Raw genomic sequence first — 22,849 nt, 5'->3', positions numbered from 1 at the left:
TGAATCTTTTCAGAAGAGAAACACACTGAAGAGTTCAGTGCTCTGGAAGCAGAGCTGGTGAGCAGAGGAGGCCAGGGAGAAAATATTCCAGATATGCAAACAAGCACAAGGCCACACATATAGTATCTGAAAGATAGCAGATAGCAGATGGAAAACCCTTTTCTTTGCTCGGTTCCTCATTCTCTTTCTGTCTCAGGTTTTCAGAGCTGTGACTGCCACAGGTTGGAACAAAGCTACGGTTCTGGGAAGGGGTAAAATATAAATTATATGTAGATTATCTTTGAAGTATGTAGTCAGAGAGATGAATATATAGTCAAGAAAGTGCCACCGGTCCTGGCTAGCTTCCATGTCAAGTGTGTGTGTGTGTGTGTGTGTGTTTACATTATGTTCTTGCTTGTATTATGCAGATACACATATGCATGTGTGCGTGGATACCAGAGGACAAAGTCCAGTGTCATTTTGCCACAAGGTCGTCTACCTATATTCAGAGTCAACCTCAATTCTCCAGAGACGGATGTACTATTCCAGTATAAATCTTTTTGCAACATCTTTATAGTTTTCTGCATGAGGAACTTCAGCGACATTGTGGGTGGCCTTGCCCAGCTGTGAGAAATGGCTAAACTCTAGGAGATGCTTCAAAGGCACACATAGACTTTGGAGAAGACCACCATCATAGTGCCACCCACTATGGAAAAAGAGTATGTCATCTAGACCAAAACTGGGTCAGGTAAGAGGTATCACGTTCTTTTGTGGAAATAGTGACTTCTCCCAAGATGCCCCGAGGCCTTTCTCTAGGATGCAAGGGACATATATAGGGTGCTGAGTGTCAGGTTGGTCCCATTTTCTACCCTCACTTCTACTGTGAGGATTTAGAATTTTCAGCTATGATGAGGAGATAATGACACTGCCCCACAAGGTAGCTGTCAAGTCTCTAACAGGAAGGTACTCAGTCAGGCATGGTAGAAACTGTCCAGTCAGGCATGGCAGCTATGCCTGCGATCTCAGCACTTGGGAGACTGAGGCAGGAGAATGGCCACAACTTGAAGGTGAGGCTGGACTATTTAGTGGGGAGTTTCAGCCCAGTTTGGACTACAGTGTGAGACGCTGCCACCAGAGTATGTTGAAGAACAACAGGAGAGGAGAGGCATAAAGTGAGAGAATGGGGAAAAAGAAGGAGGAGGGAGAGCAGGAGAGAAGGGAGGAGGGAGGAGAAGAGGAGGGAGAAAGAGGAAAAAGAAGAAAGGGAGAGGAGAGGAGAGGAGAGGAGAAGAGGGGAGGGGAGGGGAGGGGAGGGGAGGGGAGGGGAGGAGAGGAGAGGAGAGGAGAGGAGAGGAGAGGAGAGGAGAGGAGAGGAGAGGAGAGGAGAGGAGAGGAGAGGAGAGGAGAGGAGAGGAGAGGAGAGGAGAGGAGAGGAGAGGGAGAGGGAGAGATACCCAGGGCTGCAGGGAACCACCAGTATGTGACTGCTTCCCTGCCTTCCGCACATTAGACGCAGGACATCCAAGGGCCCTGGCCTTGCTATTTCACAGCCTGTTTGAAGAGGATAGAGTGGCGATTGGAAGGGCACAGCAACAAATCCAAATTAACTCTCAGTGAAGCCATTCTGCTCCCAGGGCTGAAGACATTAGATTAATTGCCTCCCTAAATGTCTCCATGCACCTTGAAGGAAGATGTTATCTAAGATGTTATCTTGGAGGAAGAGTCTAACCTTGTTGAGGACCAGGAATAATCAGTAAGGTGAGGTGCCTGGCCCAGGGTTACAGGGCCAGCAAGTGGTAGAGACAGCTTCTGCAAGGTCTTGATGGTGCATGCCTGACACAATAGAGTTGAGGCTCATGGGGTATGAAGTAAGACTTGGGGCTCAAAGCAGTATGAAAAGGGACAGTCTTCAGCAGTAACCAGGCTGATTGCCTTTGAAGACGAGGGGACAAAAATCTCAATTAGAGAAGACAATGGAAAGCGAAGCAGAAAAACAACCCGAAGATGTGTGTAACGGTCAGTAGAGCCCCAGGGAAGCACTAGCCAGGAATCAATGCCACCACATCTATCCTTAATGCTTAGTGTCCCTATACACAGTTTCTCTTCCTTGGGCCTCAGTTTCCCCATCTGCAAAGGGGAGGGAGTTAGAGAAGGTCCCTTGCAGAGCCCTTAGGGGAATTCAGCGAGGAAATTCAGATACAGCTCCTGAAATACTGTTCATCAGTTCGTATTCCTTCACAGAGGTCAGGCAGGCGAGTCAAGGACGGAGGTCACAGTCATGGGTGCCCTGGGAATTTTTTTCCTGAAGAGAACAGAGAGCTCGATGATTTGCGAACCTGGGAGTGTCTCTTGCCACAGCTGTGTTCTTCTACAAAGGTCAGATTAATGGACTCATAATAGAGACTCTCCTGCAGAGGTCAAGGAATTCCGACATTACTTTGATGTGTGGCTACAATGGAAACATTTTGTACTTGTGAATGGGATAGAGAGAAAGCAATGGCAACTTGAGTACCCAAAGCATCCACTCTGGAATGTGGTGTCTTAGCCAGATAGCCAGGGGTGGAGTCTTCTGTGTTTTCCTGAGACCTAACCTGCTACAGCTTCCCGGCAATCAAAAACCCAGGTGCACTCATCTTTAAGTGATGAGGTCTCATTATAGTTTTTCTCCGGGTCTGACACAATGAGAGAGACTTGCTGAGGATATGGGAGGCCGAGACATCCGAGGGAGTGGGGCTGAATGGGAATAACCCATCACGACGTGGCAGGAGAGAGGGGAGGGAAAACAGGCGACTAATTGTGTATGTCACTCTCACAGTAACTGCTCCTGAAATAGTGACAGCAATCCACTGACGAGGTCTTCGTGCTCATAACCTATTTACCTCCCCCTGGGACTTCACCAGACAATCCTGTTGTGCTGGAGTCTAGCCTCCAGTACCCGAACAGAGCAGACTCCTTACTATAGCAGATAAGCTGTTAAAAATGTAATGTGACGCTAAGCCCCAGTCTCTTCCAAGGGTCCAACAGAGACCTATGGGTCTTGCTTCCTCACAAATCTGATTCAGGTGGGGCTCCTTCAGCCTGCACCACCGCCTGCCGCAGTCCAAACAGTCTCGCTCTTCTACCATCTCCTCCTGTTGTGCCTCTGCTTCTACTTGTTCTTGATCGCCTTTGGTCTTTCCTGGACAACAATGCAAGGGAACTTGCAAAACAAACAAACAAACAAACCAAGCAAAAAACAAAAAGCAGCTAGCCTCTGGCTTTTTAAAGCAGAGGGTGGGCTTATAGCACACAGTTTAGAAGCACAGGGTTGTAGACATGGCCAAGATGGGTCTTCTGGCCAGGAGGTTCGCTAATTGCCCCAGAGTAGGGCAACTACAGGGATGGCCCAGAGGAAGAGGATGAGCGTCAACTTCCTGTGGGTTAGTGAGACCGATGAGGAGGAGAGGGCAAACTCCTGGAAGGACCAAACAATCCGCCAGCATTCTCTGCTTGGCCTCTGATGCCCCAAGCTGGCTGCCAGGGTAGAGGGAGTCCCAGGCAGGCCTTGATGCTTCAGCAGAGCAGGGGTGGTGAAGAGCCTGGGAACTCGGGTGCAGTCCACATCGACGCCCCTCCCTCTGTGGCTTGAGACCTTCTTTGCGGGTAGTCATGGGCCAAGTAACCCAGCTAGGTGAGGTCCAGCTGCTTAGCCAGCCAGCCTCATGCCCAAGTGTGGGCTTCCAGAGATGCTCACATTTCCTAGGCACCCACACTTCTGATAGGACCTGTGACCACACAGAGCACTGAAGCTGAGAACGTGCATTTCTGGCGAGCTCCCAGATGGTGCCAGGCTGCTGGCACTCCCGAGCTAATTCGGTGCCCTCCGATCCATGAGTCCTGGAGGTTCATGTTAATGGCACAAGTTCTTATGAAAGTGAATCCAAAGCTGGTGACTGAACTCCCTCTCGGGTCCATGCACAGCCTCTGAGGGCCAGCGGTGGGAGATGGAAACCTCCACATGATCACCCAGTTCTAGTCACGTGACTTATTACCTAAGTCACAGAGCCCGTGTGCTCTCCTCTGTACATGGAGAGGACACAGCCACATGCACAGATCATAGCGGTCAGCTGCTCGCCCAGCGCCCACCAGTGTTGTGTCCCTTGTTGTCGGTTTGTCCTCCTGATGCTACCTAACATCTTCCTTTGTTACTCTGCTTAGGTTGTGAGCTGAACTGTAGCGGGAACGACTTTAGAAGAGGAGGAATGGGTGCCTATTCTGGGTGCCCTAGTGTCACCCCAAACTGTATCACCCTTCACCCACCCACCCTTCAGGTACCCTCCTTGGGTCCTTGACAGTCGTTTTACCAAGTCCATTCATTCCCTTCTAGGTAAACTGCATGAGCTTTCAAGTAAGACTCCTCTAGGATTTGGCAGGTAGCCTGGAAGGGTAAGTGCTGGCAAGGGACCAGACTGCCAGAGAGGGCATTTCCACCAAGGGGGACAGAGCTTATGCCTTTCCCAGCTCTCATGCCCAGGTGGGAACATGGGTGCAGAGCCATAGAGCCACGGCTTTGAGGGTTCTCAGGGAATCTAGACATCCAGTCGTTGACATGAAATCTACCTGTTTGTAAATGGTTTAGTGAGCTAGATGAGAAATTCAAGTTCAGGGTAACCGCTAGTCAGTCATGCAAGCATGCTTGCGCGGAGGCATGCACGCTCCCCAGGTCGCTTACTGGACCATTGTTGTAAAATGGCGTGGCCATCCTTCAGAGCAGTGGTTCCTCACCTTCCTAATGCTGCGACAGCTTCATACAGTCCCTCATGCTGTGGTCACCCCCAACCACATAATTATTTTCCTTGCTACTTTGAAAGTGCAATTTTGCTACTGTTATGATTTGTAGCACAAATATCTGACATACACGATAGCTGATATGTAACCCCAGTGAAAGGGTCATTCGTTGACAAACACTGCTCTAGAGTCAGGGCGAGGCACCCATCTCTCTTGGGCTCAGGTCACGCCTGGTGTCACCAGCCACTCAGCGTCACCCATAATTCACAGCACTACCCATACTGGCATTGACCTCTAAGCTTGGGTGCCCACAAAGCAGCTGTGCACACGCACTGTGGGAGTGGCCTGGGTGGGTGACACAGGCACTATACAGACATTGGTGGGAAGCCGCTGATACAAAAAGGAGGACTTGCTTCCTGGGCTGCCCCTGCAGCTGCCCCTGGTAATGGAAGCAGCTGGAGTAAGCAGGTCCCTGAGAGCTGGGCTGCTGGGTGGAGGGGAAGCTGCAGCCTGGAGCCAGCTAGGCTTGGTATAGTCCACAAGAGGGCAGTGGTACTCCACGGGGAATGTAGCCATGGGCGCCAGGAAGCTGCTGAAGTAAAGCCCACCTCCAGCTACTGCCGCCTAGTCATTTCAGGGTTCTCTGGTCTCTAGGTCTTACCCTTCCCAACTTGTTCCCAACCTTGTTCCTTCCCCTGCCTGCTCAGTTCTCCCCAAGCCCTTAAAATAAAGAGCCCTCCTTTTGTGGGGATCAGTAACTGCGCCAACAAATATTTACTGAGTGTTTAATATGTGACAGCCCTTGTTGTCATGACCAGGTATAGACCAGGGACCGACGTCAGTAAGAACCGTGCACTTGCTGAGCAAGCATTCTACACGAGGAACAAATATAGTAAGTCATCAAAACAGTGAGTGCTTGAAAGTGACCAGTTCTTTGGTGAAGAGTAAAGCGTGAAAGAGACAGGCAGCAGAGAGTGTATTGTGCTTCCACTGATTCATCCATCCGTCCATCCATCCATCCATCCGTCCATCCATCCATCCACACACCTATCCACCCACCCACCTATTCAGTTGTTCATTTACCCACCAGTGCATCCACCAACACTCTGTCTGCCTACCTATCCACTTGTCTGTCCATCTAATCATCGACCAATTCACACATCCACCTACCCATCTGTAGGCCTCCTAGCAACTTATCCATCCACCGACCCACTCATTCACTTATCCATCCTTTCACCCACACTCCAACCCAAATTTCTTACTTTCTTTTCATAAGCTTTCTCCAGGGACGGTGACTGGAGGAAGGTAGGTAATAAGCAAGCAGATGCATGAGTTGTATTCAGCTATGCCAAGGGCTGTGAAGGTGACTAACCAGGGTGACATCGTCCTGGGTAGATGCCTACTTTGGTAGGGTGGTCAGCAAGCAAGTCTCTGAGGAGGTTAGCTACTCGAATAAGACCTCCAGGAAGGAAAAAGTCATCTAGGCAGAGACGCAGGTGGAAGGGTTCTGGGCAGTGGAAGTGGTGAGCAATTGTAATGGTCCTGGTGGGAACGGGTGAGCATTTTCAAGGACCAGCAGTCAACAAGGTTGCTGCTGTCCAGAGGTCAAGGGGAAAGAGGGACGAACAGGTTGGAGGGGTCAGTAGGTCCCCTGATGCGATGGGGCCTTTGGAGGTACTGGCTCAGTCCTGTTTGTTCTCCATCCACAGCTTCTCTGTCCCCAGCCCCCGTTCTCAGTGTCTGAGTTTCCTTCACTTATTCTGTTTCCTTTCCTTCTGTTATTTAGGAGTGGTTCCTGCTTCTGCTTTCTCTTCTGCCCTTTCCCACCCGCACAGCTTCCGCTTCAATCTGTTAGATGTTTAGAGCTGTCTTGGGCATTTCTGCCCTCTGACCATCATGTCCTCCTCTTTCTGCCAATTGACCACCAAGCTGCCATTTGGGACCCACAATATAGCCCTCCCTGCCCACCACATTCCTCCGTTTCCTTTTCTTCTCTTTACTCGCCATGTATTAGGTGAAATCTGCCATAGGTGGAGGTATGGACCTGTTTCGAAGGCAGAAAGCCCTATGTCTGGGGCTCTGAACAACCTAACCATTCTGAGGCTTAGTTCCCCCAGGAATTAAAAAAGGCTTGCCACGTGCATCTATTACCTAGCAATGTTATGCTGTTTATCATACAAAGTTATCAGCATACCTACAGGTTACTGTATTTTAAGGCCTCCTGGAGCCACACCCATCTGATGATACTGACCTCAAACATTTCTCCACCTTGAAGTTATCACAGAGGCTTCCAGAAAGACATGAACCCTGTTTTGTCCGAATGGCTATTAATTATTTCATATTTTATCAGGGCTCCATCTTGCTTATACCCAACCCCCCCCCCCCCCCACACACACACACTCAAGTTAAGTTTCTTAAGATAACCATCATATAATGTGTGCATTTCCAGGGAAGACACGAACAAAATTCTACTCAGTACAGATAAAGCGCCAACCACTGGTCCAAGAAATAATTCCATGTGTAGTTTTGTCGGCAGTTAGTTTATTGGGGTTACTTATAAGAATATGGGTGCCTTGTACTTATAGGAGCATGGACGCCTCAAAGGCAGCTGCATTGCCAGGAATCTCATCCAGGAAATCAACAATTCTCCAAAAGCTGCACCCCTGAGCCTTCTTTTACTGTGTAACAGGTAGTTTTGCTGGTCAGAATATCTCCTTTCCCAAGCAGTTATTTTTTTCTTATATAAACTTTGGATGGGGAGGGGCTTGTGTAATCTGAAACCTTATGCAACTTCCTGAGACTTGTGACGTTTGTTTACTTCCTGAGCCTTCTAAGTTTCACTTACTTCCTAAGACTTCAGGAGCCACTTAGCTCCCTCTGAGAAAGAATTTTCAATGCTGGGGAAAAACCCACACAACTCATGACCACCCTTCTTATAGCTTGGGAACATCTGGAATCAGGCGCCATTAGTATTCAGTCCCGAGTCTTCTGCCCTATCCAGTGCAATGAGGTAGGAAGCCCAACCAATTGCATTTGGAGCCACTTTTGAGATGTGTTTACATTCTGCTTCTGCCAGTTCTTACCAGTCAGAACTTGTCCAGACGGCATTGTTCTCAGCAGCTTGGTTCTCTCATCTATAAATGGGCAGAGGAGTACATGACTTTTAGGGTGTTGGCAAGACTCCATAAAACGCACGGACACCTAACAGGTTGCCCAATCTGATCCTGGCATAAAGCATGCATTTAATCCCCGTTGACCATGCTGCCTCATTCACTCTAGGGTCTTGCGCTACAGAGTCTCTGGCATAATTCACACAGCCTCCTTCACCCTCTGTAGGGTCCACAATCTTCAAGCCTTAGACAACCTTCCTTGGTCAGCTCCCCCCTGATCCCTTAGTACTCTAATGTCTTGTCATGTCTTGGGCTATGGGCATCAAGGATAGGCACCGGGAAGTGTTGTCTCATATGGGCACGACCAGCACAAGGTCTTTTGTAGAGAAGCCTGTGGAGTCTTCTCAGGGTGCTTGTGGCAGGTGGCATGTGCTCAGACTCAAGGGAGGCAGAGAGTTGTAGCAGAACCGGAGCTAGAAGCTGTAAGCAGAGAACAGGATTGAAACAAACCTAGGGAATGGTGGTAAGGATGGCACCCACACTTCTGTGGCACGTGAGGGAATACATGGATACTAAGAACTGCTGCGTGCCAGGCTCCATGCCCTGCTCTTTCTCTGAGAATGCCCTGCCAACCTCGAAGTTCACTTGTGAAGTGTCAGCCTTCACTTGGTCTAAGAGACCTGGGACCCCCCCCCCCCCCACTCCAGCCTGCTTTCTTTACATGGCAGCCCCGTGCAAAAGGTAGGGAGGAGTCTATGATCTTCTGCTTGAAGACTCTAGAATTGGGGTGCAAGAGCAGGTGACCGAAAAGTGGTCCGTGAGAGCTATTGAACATTGAGGAACTGTATCTTACCAAGGGTGCCAGAAGCTAGATGGCGCAGAAAACAGAGACAGCACGGAATGGGGTCGGGGCTGCTGCGTGCACACGGCTCTGCCCCATCAAGGTTGCTGTCCTCCGCAGGCCACCCCAGAAGCTCTCTGGACATGGCCTTTGGTACCTTGCCTCTTGGATTTTAGCTATTGTCAAGAAGGTCCCTAAGTGATACAGGTATGAATAATTTGCATTGATATGGACTTTGCTTTAGTGATTTAAATTTAAGGCCAATTTTGTTATATGTATATATATTTCTGATATTGATTAAGGTATTGTGATTGTGTAGTTCATTTAAAAATGTAATGTACATAGGTTGTTAATGGATAATCATCGATAATAGTCAAGCTTGTAGTCAGTCTGGGGCTGCTGCAATACCTCAGAAAAACCAAGCCGAGTGTAATGGACGTGGGATTGCCACACAGTCCAGTGGCACAGATGAATTTTCCCAGGCCCTAGGTCATTTTACTTTCACGCCCCCTTCATTCATCAATAATATTAGCATGCACTTTATAACTGCATTGTTACAAAGTAAGTGTTGTCCAGCCAGCATCAATCGTTCTGCCTTGATTATTTCTACATGATTTTTTCCGATGTTCGTATAAATTAACACCAAAACATTCTTGTGCTGGACCATGCTCAGTGGTGACTTTACCTGGCAAAGCTCACCCAGAGGCTATGCACGAGTAAGGAGTTGCTGCTTGGTGGGCAGAAGGGCATACACCAGGACAACTACATGTCTATCTCCACACTCTGGGGACAGGAAGCACATGGGCTCTTTCAGCATTCTCTGTATCCCTCACTCTAGTATAGACACTCCTTCTCATTTCTCCCTTCTAAGTCTTAGCCAGACCCCACTCTGTTTAGGTTCCAAGATCAGACAAGAGCAGGCATGTTCTGAGTAGTCTTGTCATTTCTCAACTGTAGTCCAGAGGCTGTGCAAGCAGATTCCTGTCAGGGCCTCTCGCTGTTTCCAGTGATCTTGGGCAAGCTTCTTGCTGTCAGCTGAGAGCGATTTATGGCACCTGAGTGGGAAGGGATGAAGCAAGGCATGAGGAAGCTTCAGGGAGAACCCTATGGCTCCCACCGTTCTCCCTTCTGAGGGGTCGGGGAAAAGCTGCATCCAACTTGAGGCTGGTCTCCTTCCAATTACCTTCAGGGCCAGGGGACATCTGAATTGGTGGCGGTTTCAGGCTGTCCATGGACTGGGACACACTGTCCAGGTCGTTGAAAAACAGAAACACAAACAAGTACAGGAAACGGCTGTGTTCTGGCCTGTGACAGCTTTATGAGGAGGGGAACGGGGAAGATGGCAGAGTGTGAGGTGGAAGTTGGGGGGTGAGAAGAAGTTGTGCTGACAAAGGTTTCAGGGCTCAGGGAAAGAGGGTGGCATCTCAGAAACGGAAGAAGAAAAACCGAATAGCACTCTCCAGTATGGTTAATGTGACCTCCCCACCCGTTTTCTCATTAGATAATTGCAGTCCCTTTTAATCCTCATCTTAGAACCAGGCTCCAGAGACAGCGCGAAAACAAAGCCTGCCTTTTATACTTAGTTATATTTGGTTAGTGGTGAAGCTATATTTGGACAAATACTGTCTGGATGACTTCAAAGTATTGGGTAGGTGGGAAATTAGTCAACGATGAAGCAACAGGACTGAGGGTAGGTGAGACAGAAGTGCCTTTTCTCTTGTTTTCACCCATCTTGGGAGTCAGATCCATCTCTGTACTACCTGTAAAAACACACCTGACTTGTTTCCAAAAGGTGAGCGGCATCAGAGCAGCTAACATTTAATGCCTACAAAATGCCAAGCACTGCCTCATTTACAAACCTTTTTTTTATGATGCTTGGCACTGTGCTGAGAACCTAATCTGCATGGGCTCATCTCCCTTGTGCAGCAGTACTGTCACCAGTGACCCTGTTTCGTAGCTGAGAAAAGCTGAAACCCAGAGAAGTGAAGAAACCCTCCTTAGGTCAGTTGCGTGGTAGCAAATGAGGATGCCCGGATTTGACGATTGGTCTGGCAAGGTCCAAAGCCCAAAGAAAGATTAGGATTGTGCAGGATGCTGAGTATTAGAAACAGGAGGAAAATACAGCAGAAAGTAGAACACAGTCATAAAATTATCAGCAATGACCCACGCACGGTAGAGACACCGGGGAGCGGGCATGTTTAGAAGATGACAGGAATTCAGCAGAAAGAACTGGAATAGAGGAGGCATTACACGGTAACACTGAAAGAGAGCTAGCAGAGCGAGTCAAACTGAAGAGGACAGAGGCAGTCTTGTGAAGATGAGAGAGAAGCCACATAAATAAGAAATGAATGAAAACCTATCAATTGTCTCATGAAAATCAATTCAGAATGATCATATGAAAGCGGTGCCATGAGTTACAAGGATAAACAGATTGCTAACTAAATTAAAACAGGAAGTGATACTTGAGTAGACTGTGAGTAGACAAAGAGATTGGAACTATGAAAAAAACAAATTCTTGAACTAAAGAATAACTGATCTAAAAAAGTTATACAGAGCTTACACATCAAACTTGATAGGCAGAAGAGAGCAAATAGAGACCGTGGAAACAGTTCATTTGAATTTATCCAGAATGGAGGGGCTTATGGGATACCATAGAGTGAACCAATGTACACATCATAGAAATCAAGAAATAAAAGGAAGAGAAAAAAGGGGGCAAAAAGAGTATATAAAGAATTAATGCTCAAAACTTGCCAAATGCAGATGGGAATGTTGGCATTTAGATTCATGAAATAGAAAAAAAGACTATACTTAGATACACTAATGCTATATCTTTTTCATGTAGATAGATTTAAATTTTATAATTTGGCAATTTTATGCATGTATATAATGTATTCTGTTCACAATCTACACGCTCTTACCCCTCCCATTCCTGCCACCACCAGCAAAATGCCCCTGCTTCTTCAATGTCCTTTTTTATTTGGCTTTTAGAGTTCAAAGACAAAGAATGTGAAAGCATTAAAGGGGAGCACTCACCTTCTAGGCTGGGGAGGAATGGGGCGTAGAAAGTCCTGAAAGAAAAACAGTCAATCCACAGCTCCAGCGCCAGCAGAACTGTCCTCTCCAAGTACGTGAATGATAAGGACATTCCTTCATCAACCAAAACCAAAGGAGATTGTCTCCACTTGCCAGATTTGCAAGAAATGCTAAAGGGAATTCTTGAACTTGAAACGAGAAGCTGCTAGACAGCAAAACGAAAGCATAGAGAACTGTCAAATTCCATAAAGATTAATATAGAGACGAGCGCAGCCCACTCCCAGGCTGTAATAACACTGGGGAAGTCATCTGTTAACTACAGAATGGAAGCTTAAAAACAAAACATTAAGAAATTTGCAACTATAGCCATGTATTAATGAGCACACAATGCAAAGGATAGCCATTCTGACATTGATAGTTTAAGAATACAGCAGAAGAGGGAAAGAGGAGGGAAGAAGAACGATATGACAGAAAACAACAGGCGATACTAAATCTTTAACTGTCAGTCACTGTCTTGAATGAAAATGCATGGAACTCCTAATCAACAAACTTGAACTAAGTAAATGGATTAAATAAGGCAATACCTAACTATATTTTACTTACAAGGAACTCATTCTATGTTTAAGTATGCATACAATCTGACTGTAAATTATGGAATAAGTTATTTCATGAACATAGTAAGCCATAAAGCAGGGGTAAGTATATTGGATAAAATAAGCTTTCTTTAAGTAACAAAAGGCCATAAAAGACAAAGGGCACGATATGAAGATAAAAAAGTTAATTCTCCAAACACATAATAATTATTTGTATTTAACATCAAAACACTGAAATATAGGAAGCAAACTTTCACAGACTTTGGGAAGAAATAGCAGCACATAAAAGTACATTTCAGCAACCACTTTCAACAGCAGCAGCAGAACTTAGGTAGGCGGAGAAGGCAGAACTGGATGCTGGGAGAAGGAAAGAGTCAGAGAAACGCCATGGATCTGCCACCAGAGATAGATGTGCTGAGACTTTGCAGGTAGACCATGACCTCGTGGTGATACACAGATTAATAGAGATGGGTTAAATTAAGATGTGACAGTTAGCCAATAAGAAACCAGAGCTAATGAGCCAAGCAGTGAGTGATTTGATTAATTCCGTTTTTGTGTGATTATTATTGGATGTAAGCTAACCAGGCGGTAGGGAACCAACAAGCGGCCTCCCTCCTCCTACACACACATGCTGATGGTGTTCATGTGGAAGGCAGGGGACAGCTTTATGGTGTCAGTTCTCTTCTCCTACCTTTATGTGTGTTTGGGGGCTCAAGCTCAATCATTAAGGCTTTCATCATTAGGCAGCTAGTGCCTCTACTGCTCAGCCACCTGGCTGGCCTAACCTCATGCTCTCCAATAACCAACAGGCCAAAGAAAAGATCAAAGGAGAAATTAGGAAAATGTGAAATGAAAAAGAAAATACAATATGGAAAACTTACAGGATACAATAAAAGCAGTAGTGCAGCAGTAAAACAATAATCTCTCCTTCTCTCCTTTCCTCCATCCCTTCTTCCCACCTGTAACATGAGGGCCAGGTTGTTGGGGTTTCTGTCCTGCCCTGTTCTCACAGCCAACAAGGTCACAAAGAAAATCACAGAAGTCTACATAAGTTATAAAACTGATTGGCACATTAGGTCAGGCTTCTTATTAGCTCTTATAGCTTATATTAACCCATTATTCTTATTTATGTTAGCCACATGGCTCAGTACCTTTTTCAGCCAGGAAGGTCACATCCTGCTTCTTCCGTGGTCTGGGCAGGACTGGAAGGAATGAGCTTCCTCTTCCTAGAGCTCTCCTGTTCTCATGGCCCACCTGTACTTCCAGTCTGGTTGACCTGCCTATATTTCCTTCCTGGCCAATCAGCGTTTATTTAAAACATGATTGACAGAATACAGACAATTCTCCCACACCACCCACCCCTCTCTCAGTTTAGGTGATGCTTGGGATTGAACTCAGGACCCCTTACACACTAGGTAAGCATGCTACAGATGAATTATTTCCCCAGTCCTTTAATAGCACCAAAATGGAGACATGTGTGCTCTAAGTTGAAATTTAAGTTGTAGGCTACAGCACGGTTTTAAATGTGTGGTTTTTCTGTTTCAGTTTCCCAAGCAACTGGAGTTACATGCCTGTGCCACAGTGACTGACTCAATAGAGATCGTGGGAGGGAACCTGTGGCAGATTCTTTACATATCATGCATTAAGCCCCAGGTGTCATTCCCAGCAACACACACACACACACACATTCACACATACACGCACACATATACACCTGCATGCTTGTGCACATGCACACATACAAGCTTGTTAGGAAAACAATAGTGAAAAAAGATTAACAAAACTGAAGAAGTACAACATTAATAGACATACTAACATGTAAAGGGGAAATCTCGAGGTATAGGTCCCCTCCACCCTACACAAAAAACTGCAGGCTACTAAGGTATGCCGAGAGTGGGAGAAATAGCTATCTAAGGGCTAGGCCTCCCCCAGTTGATTATTCGATAGCAGCTGCTCAGTCCTGAAAAAAGAAACATTATATGGATTGAGTTGTATTTTTATGTTCATGCATATATGTTTATGGACACACACACATATCACAAAGAAAAAAAGGCTTTCTGTGGATGCAGTTATCCACGTTGGGCACCAGCCATAAATTGGAGAGGGTGTGGGGGGACTCGGAAGGACGTAGAGAGAGGAAATGGAAGGTAAGAAATGATGTAATTATATTTTAATTTGAAAGTTAAATAAATAATTTTTTCATGACAAAAATTCAATTTCTTTAACTGGTAAAAATTCTCAAAAGGTTAGGAATAAAATGTACTTCATTATAATAAAGGTCACATACAACAAGCCCACAGCTGTCATCACGTTCAGTGAAAACTGAAAACTTTCTCTAAATTATGGAACAGGGCAAAGGGACATACCCTCATGACTTCCAGTCAACATACGACTGGCAGCTATAGCCAGAACAATTAGGCAAGCAAACAAAAGAAATGACATTCAAATTGTAAAGGAAGAAATAAAATTGCCTCTGCTCACACTTGACATGATCTTATATATAGAAAACATCAAAAACCCCTTCAAACAAAAAAATACTAGAACTGATAAACAAATTAATTTCCAGAAGAAAATGTCAACATACAGGATTCAGTTCTATTTCTGTAGACTAACAATGAACTATCAAAAGGTAAATAAGGAAAACCTAATTTAAAGTACCATCAAATATAACAAAGCATTTGGAAGCGAACAAATACATTCCCCCACTGAAAGTTGCACTAAACTGATGAAGGTAATTAGCAAAGACACAAATGGAAAGATACTCCTTGCCCTAGGACTGGAAGACTTAATGCTGTTAAATTATTCATACTAACCAAAGCAGTCTAAAGGGCCTGGAGAGATGGCTCGGTGTAGTAATATGGGGCGGCAGGGCTGCGTCCCCCACACCCGGCCGCCCACATGGCTAGCTTATGCTCCGAAATAACAACACACAAACTGTATTCTTTTAATCACTGCTTGGCCCATTCTCTTCTAGGCTAATTCTCACATATTAATTTAGCCCATTCCTAATCATCTGTGTGTAGCACCCCAAGGTGCGCTTACCGGGGAGATTCTAGCCTAGTCCATCCTGGGTCCGAGCTTCATCACGTGTGTCTGCCAGGGAGCAGGGCATGGCGTCTCTCTCTGAGGCGTCTGCTCCCGAGAGAGCTGTGTAGTCTCTGACCTCACTTCCTCTTCCTCCCAGCGTTCTGATCTGTTTACTCCACCTACCTATGTCCTAACCAATAAAATGGGCCAGGGCAGTTCCTTTATTAGCCAATGACCTTCCTCCATCATTTCCCCTTTTTCGGTTTAAACAAAAAAAAAAAAAGCTTTAACTTTAACATAGCAAAATTACATATAACAAAACAGTTATCAAGTAAAAGTTACAATAATCTTTATCATAACTAAGGAAAACTATAACTATAACTAACTATTCTTAACTCCATCAAAGACTCCAGAAAGATACAATACTACCTAAGCAAACAAGAAAAAAGCAACTTTTAAAACTCTAGAAATGACAGAGACATCTCGCTGCCTGGACAGTCACCCAAAGTTCCTCTGTACCCTTGGGGCATCCATCTTCAGCCTTTAGGCCCATGGTATCCAGCAGACATTTCCATAAAGCAGGAAAATTCAAAGTCAATTCAGTCACTATCTGTTGTGTCCTGCAGAATGTCTCACAGACTCTCTCATGAATCAGGAACCCCAAAAGATCATCTCACCTTAGGCAAGTTCAGTAGTCCTCTCTCTGCGGGTTCTCTGTGTCCAGTTTATGCAATAGTCCAGGCAAGAGCAGTTTCTTGCCCAAATGGCTATCAAAACTCCATAACGAGCCTCTTCGATGCCCATCTTCCTCTTGAAGTAGATTGGTGCTGCCTGGAGCAGAGTGTCTCATTGTCATGAAAAGTCCTCAGTTATTAAAACATTAAATGTCCTATTCTGTAATCTTTGAAAGACATGAAGAATGTCTATCTAACTGAAATACATCTCTATATATCTAGAAAATCTAACTAACATAACTACAAGCTTTACTATTATCGATGATTATCCATTAACAACCTATATTTCTTAATTATACAGTACATATTTAAATGAACTACACAATCACAATACCTTAATCAAAATCAGAAACACTTATACATATAACAAAATTGACCTTAAATCTCTATCAATAAAGCAAAATCTATACTAATGCAAATTATTCATATCTATATCATATCCCCCTTTAAATGTAAAAGAACATTTATAAACATTTTTTGGGAATTTGGGCGCAGTTATTTCTCTCCAAACTGCTTCCTGCTGAATGGGGGCGTCGTTAATTTGGTCTTTCATGGTATAACCTGTGTGCTAGTTTCATCTCAGTTGGCAGTTCAGCGAAGCAATTTTTTGAAGGCGTTCACACCAACCCTTCAGGAGGGCGTGGTCCATCATACCAAATCGGAATAGAAGAAATGAACAGCGTCTCATCCTCTGTGAAAACAAAATAAGAAACTCCTTTCCAAAGTATCATGTCTTTAGATCCAAATTTCAAATTTAAGGCATTTTCAAAGTATCTATGTTGGATTAGTTCAGCAGCATTTATAAACAAATATCTTTTAGCAGCTGTTGCTCCTTCCTCAGCATTCAAATAATTCAAAGAGAGCATAATAGCATACAGTGTCAAAATTCTCTGTTTATTTTCCATCTTTGTACAGCTTTGTTTTAACCTCTATTTCGTTTATTTTTACTTTTAACTCTTTGCTTTTTGAGACAGGTTCTCTGTATCTTTGACCTGAAGTAACTCTGTAGACCAGGCTGTCTTTGAACTCTCAGAGATCTGCCTGTCTCTGCCTCCCAGGCATTGGGATTAAAGGTGTTTGCTACTACACCTTGAACTCACAGAGATCTGTTTGTCTCTGCCTTTTAGGCACTCGGATTAAAGGCGTGTGCTACCACACGCAACAACTCTCTTCCTTTTTTTGTTTTTTACTTTAAGAACTTCAACTTTTAGTCTGCATATATTTTTAACTCGCTGTAAACCATTTAAAAATTTTCCTTGTCTTTGAATCTCTCTTTACTGTATATCTCTCTTTTTCTGACCACATGAGTCTTTTTTTTTTTTTTTAACCAAGTAATTTACCAAGCAATATCAGTAGGATTAAAGGCGTGGCTTTGCCGGCTAGATCCAGTCCATTCCTTAGCTTTCCAGCCTCATGGCGGATATACAGGCTGTAGCATGTTTACTGCAACAACTGTATGGCATTTCAAGGTCCCTGCCAGCAAGTGAGCTACAACAGACAACACTCAAGTCCTCTCTTGGTAGCCGGCCCTCCTGCCTCAAATAGTCAGAGTTTGCCCTGGCAGGACAGCCCAGAAAGCTGGCATTTTTAAATGGCGCAGCTTTTTTCCTGCTACGGCTGAAAACCGAAAAGCATGCATTCAGCTTTAACCGTTTAAGTGTTTTGTGGCAGGACCTCTTAATGAGCTGCAGGCTTTTGCAGCTAAAGCTGAGTCAGGAAGCCTCTCTTAGATGAGGCTCCCGCTTGCCTCTAGCAAGCAGAGCAGACCCGAGAACACAGCGAGTCTAGTTGCCATCAAACAAATCGTAGCACTTTACTCCAAATGCTCTATTCAAAAGCTCTGTCTCCTGCAGGAGCCAGACAGAGATCACAATGGTGGCACAGCCCCAGGAAGTTGCGCTTTAAAATGACACAGCCTTTTTTCTGCTACTGTTGCTGAATCAGGAAATCTCTCTACAGCACACCACCAACAAACAGCAAAAATCTGTGTTAAACTCTCTTTCCCTTATTTTTAAGCCTTCTCAGGCTTTTTAAGTGGGTTTAGTTGTTCACACGTCTGGGCACCAAATGTAGTAATATGGGGCGGCAGGGCTGCGTCCCCCACACCCGGCCGCCCACATGGCTAGCTTATGCTCCGAAATAACAACACACAAACTGTATTCTTTTAATCACTGCTTGGCCCATTCTCTTCTAGGCTAATTCTCACATATTAATTTAGCCCATTCCTAATCATCTGTGTGTAGCACCCCAAGGTGCGCTTACCGGGGAGATTCTAGCCTAGTCCATCCTGGGTCCGAGCTTCATCACGTGTGTCTGCCAGGGAGCAGGGCATGGCGTCTCTCTCTGAGGCGTCTGCTCCCGAGAGAGCTGTGTAGTCTCTGACCTCACTTCCTCTTCCTCCCAGCGTTCTGATCTGTTTACTCCACCTACCTATGTCCTAACCAATAAAATGGGCCAGGGCAGTTCCTTTATTAGCCAATGACCTTCCTCCATCAGCTCGGCAGTTAAAAGCATTTGCTGTGCAATCATGAGGGCCAGAATTAGATCCCAGCACCCACATAGCAATCCAGCATCCAGTACAAATACCTGTAACCCCACTGCTCACTGCTGTAGATTGAATGGGCAATGTTCCCTCCAGAATTCAGGCTGAAACTTCATCCTCAGTGCGAGAATGCTAAGAGGTGGTACCCTTGAGTTTAAGGGCTCTATCCTCATGAAGGAACAGATCTTTATAAAAAGTGGTGGGACTTGAATATGTAAGGCGTACTCTTTTGCCTCTCCATCCTTTCTGCTACTTGAGAACACAAGTCTGGAGGATGAAGCAAGTAGGTGCTTTCTAGGAAGTAGAGATCAGTTCTCAGCAGCCACTGACCCTGCTTAGGCCTTGCCCTTGAACTTCCAAACCTTCAGAAATGTGAGAAATAAATTTCTATTACTTGTGAATTATTCACTGTGGTATTTTGTTACAATAGCACAGATACTTGCTAAGTCCTTTTCTCTTTTTTTGAAAAAATATTATTTATATTATTGCTATTTGAACTTAATGAGAAACTTTATAATCCATAATTTGAATAATGTGCTGAGAAAGTTTTAAATTATTTTTTCCTTTTATTGAAAATAGATTTTTTTTCACATAACAATCCTGATTATGGTTCCCCTTTCTGTGTGCCTCCCAGTTCCTCCCCACCTCTCCTCCCAGCAGGCTGCGCTCTTTTCTGTTTCTCATTAGAAAATAAGGAAGCTCCTAAGGGATGATAATAAATTAAAATAAATAAGACAAAGCAAAAACCAACACATCAGAACTGAACAAAACAAACAGAAGGAAATCAGCCCAAGAGAAGGCACAAGAAGCAGAGACCTACTCGTTCATACACTCAGGAGTCCCATAGAAACACTAACTGGGAGCCATAATATATACACAGAGGACCTGGTGCAGACCCGTGCAGGCTCTGTGAGTGCTGTCTCAGTGAGTTCATATGAGCTTTGATCAATTTGATTTAGAGGGCATGATTTTCTTGGTGTCATCCATCCCCTTTGGCTCTTACTCTTTTTGCCTCTTCTGTGGAATTTCCTGCGCTCTGAGGGGAGGGATTTGAATAAGAAGACATCATCCCATTAAGGGCTGAGTGGTCCAAGGTCTCTCACTTTCTGCACAACGTCTGGCTGTGGGTCTTTCTGTATTTGTTCCCATCTGCTGCAGGAGGAAGCCTCTCTGACGATGGCTGAATGAGGCTCTGGTGTATGAGGAGAGCAGCATATCATCAGGAGTCATTTTATTGCTATGACTTTTGATTTTGTTTTGCTTTGTTAAGAACAGCAGTATTTGGTTTTACTCTAGGTCCCTAGGCTATCTAGTCTCAGGTTCTTGGTCACCCAAGTAGTGTCCGGTATGGGTTCCATTTCGGGGAGTGGGCCTTAAGTCAAATCAGATATTGGTTGGTTGCTCCCATAGATTTGTGCCACCCCGGGCTTGGTCCCAGTCCCATTCCAGTCTCCTCACTTGACAACTGTGTGCTGGCATGGCGGCAGGACTGTGTTTTTGGCCTTTGTCCAACCTGAAACCTTAAAAGGATGGGGTCCCATGAAACCCACAGTCGACAATTAATTTCTTCCTAATGGAGCTTCAAGCATTCTCTTTTATGAAGCATTTGATGGCTTCCCATTAGAGGGAATTTGCTGGAAAGCCTGGCTGGTTGCATGACGGCCCTGAAATGATGAACTGCGAAGATGTGTCTGGACTTGAATGAAAAGCAAATAGCGATTCTTGTTCCAGTGCATTAGCCTCCTTTCCTTGCCACAATGAAGTGTAGAGTCAAGTTATAGGGTGGCACCCCTCCGCCAGGCTATTTCTATAGGCAAGGCTGGCACACATATACTCGGTGTAAGCTGAACAAAATCCCACAGGCATACAGCAGAGATCTGGGCTGTTCCAAATGCCCATAAAAAGGACTCCATGGTTCCCTCATATGCTTGGAAGCAGGCACATGCAGTAACACACACACACACACACACACACACACACACACACACACAGAGAGAGAGAGAGAGAGAGAGAGAGAGAGAGAGAGAGAGAGAGAGAGAGCGCACATGGCATTTTGACCTGACTGCTTTGATGCATCCATTTAGACACAAGGAACATTGTGTTCTGACGGCTTTGAAGAGATGGCTTTCACACAAAGAGATTTTTATAAGGCCTAAAATTAAACCATTAAAGTTTCAGCTTCAAAACGAGCATTATTATCCAGCACTATTTGAAAAGGACATTCCCATCTCGCCACTTAACCTCACTCTGTTGATGACCTTCGCCCTGATAGGGCTTGATAGAGGAACTGAGGAATCCATAGGCCTGTTTGGAGCTGCCAGAAGAGTACAGCACCTGACCATAAAAATAAGGCCATCTGGCGAATGTTCAGTGTTGACGGCAGCATGATCCCCCAAAGAGTTCTTGGTGTGACAACGTGCTGGGATATGCTCGTGCAAGGATAGGCATGCCACACCAACATGTGTTCACACAGCATCCCAGAGAACCCCCTGGCACTGAGGCACGCGTGGACACACAGGCCCATTGACCTTCACCGTCTGGTTGACTGGAGGAGTGACCTTGGCTCTTGGGAGCTGCAAAGACTCGCCCTCTGCTGGAGTCCCGCCGAGAGGAGGGCACGGGAGTCCTACGGTAAGGGCAGTGGTGCAGCTCTAACGGCAGCACATGCAGCAGGAAGACCTGTCTGCCTAGTCGGTGCTGGGGCTGACTGTGCTCAGAGCCCAGAAGCAGGAAGGAGAGCTCCTCTTCAGCGGTCTGCTATAGCCTGTGAACCGTACGGGAGCCAGGTACTCACAGAACTGCCATATTGTCTGAAACCCGAGGGACAGTTCTGAGGCACTGGATGGAACAGTCATGAGTCTGTCCCCAGTGTTGCATCCAGAGTGGGAAAAGCCTAGTTCTGTGAGACCACAGGATAGCAAAGATGCAGAAGTCAGAAGATGCCTCTCAGGCCTCCTTCCTGCCCCTCCTGATGATTACCAGTGGGCCGTATCTGAAGGCATTTGCTGTACCTCCAATTGATGAGCTCCCACCAAAAAAAGGAGGGAGGAGACAGAGAGCAAGAGAGCAAGAGAGCGAGAGCAAGAGAGAGAGAGAGAGAGAGAGAGAGAGAGAGAGAGAGAGAGAGAGAGAGAGAGAGAAACACCCCCATCCTCAGGCAGATCGGCCCCTCTATTTGTCTTTTACAGCTCTCGCTGTCAGGAAATTCATCCTGATGTCTTAACCAAAGTGTCCATGTGATCAATTGCACATCTGGGAAGCATTCCTCACTGCCACCCTCATCTCCAATACAAATTAAGTCAGGCTCCTCTTGTGGGGCCTTGAGGAGAGATTGGGGGGGTTAAGTAAACACAGAATGGAAAATGAGATCTCTGTGAGGACCCCTAGATGGGGTAGCTTTAAGGTAAGTGCTGGGGGATCTGGCATGGTTTATACTATGACACCTCCTCATGAGGTGTTGGTCATGGAGGTCTCACAGGCACCCCCCCCCAAACAATACAAATTATTGTCATTCTTCTTAGTTGCCCAATACTACTAGATTATAAGACCCTATTATTGAAGACATCATACACTTTGGTATTTTACAAAGGGCAGAAGACCAAAAGGAGACGACGATAAGGAGGACCCACAACCTTGTTGTATGTCTAACCAATGATCTCTCTTTAGTAAGAAACATCCATGAAAGAAGTCTTGGCAATTAGGAGATAATGGCAACCCTGCAAAAGGTAAGTAACCGTTCTAGAAATACTTTCCATGCGCAGGGTTATGAGTCAAACAGCTGAACTGCCAGGTGCACTCATAACTGTTCTCGAAAGGGGTGACGGTGCTAGCTAGATTTGATTTGAGTAATAGGGTCAGAACCACCTGCCAAACTCAAAGTTTAACCACTCCTGGGAGTTGGAGCTTGAAGCCATCTGGGCCCAAGTCTCCGGGAGGCGATTATCTCTGGTTCTGTGTCCCAGTTCTGTTGGGCCGCTCTCCTTATTGTAACCACAGGAAACTGAGACCCTGAGGACAGAAGCCCCAGCCCACAGCCACCCACTAAGACGGGGGAAGGCTTTCCAGAGCCCCTCCAGCTTCAAGACTGTTTTCTGCTCTGCCAGGAAATAAAAAGGAAAAAAAAAAGGTGTGGGGAGGGGGAGGGTTCTGTCTTTTGATGGAAAGGTGTGAGTAGAGAGGTGGAAATTTCTATTTGCTATGAGTGTGTCATTGTCACATGGCTG

Source organism: Microtus oregoni, unplaced genomic scaffold (genome assembly GCF_018167655.1).
Source record: "Microtus oregoni isolate MIOR12 unplaced genomic scaffold, Mior012 000084F_ref0000050, whole genome shotgun sequence".
NCBI classification, from domain to species: domain Eukaryota; kingdom Metazoa; phylum Chordata; class Mammalia; order Rodentia; family Cricetidae; genus Microtus; species Microtus oregoni.
The sequence above is the reverse complement of the archived record's forward strand: the minus strand, read 5'-3'. Positions refer to the sequence as shown.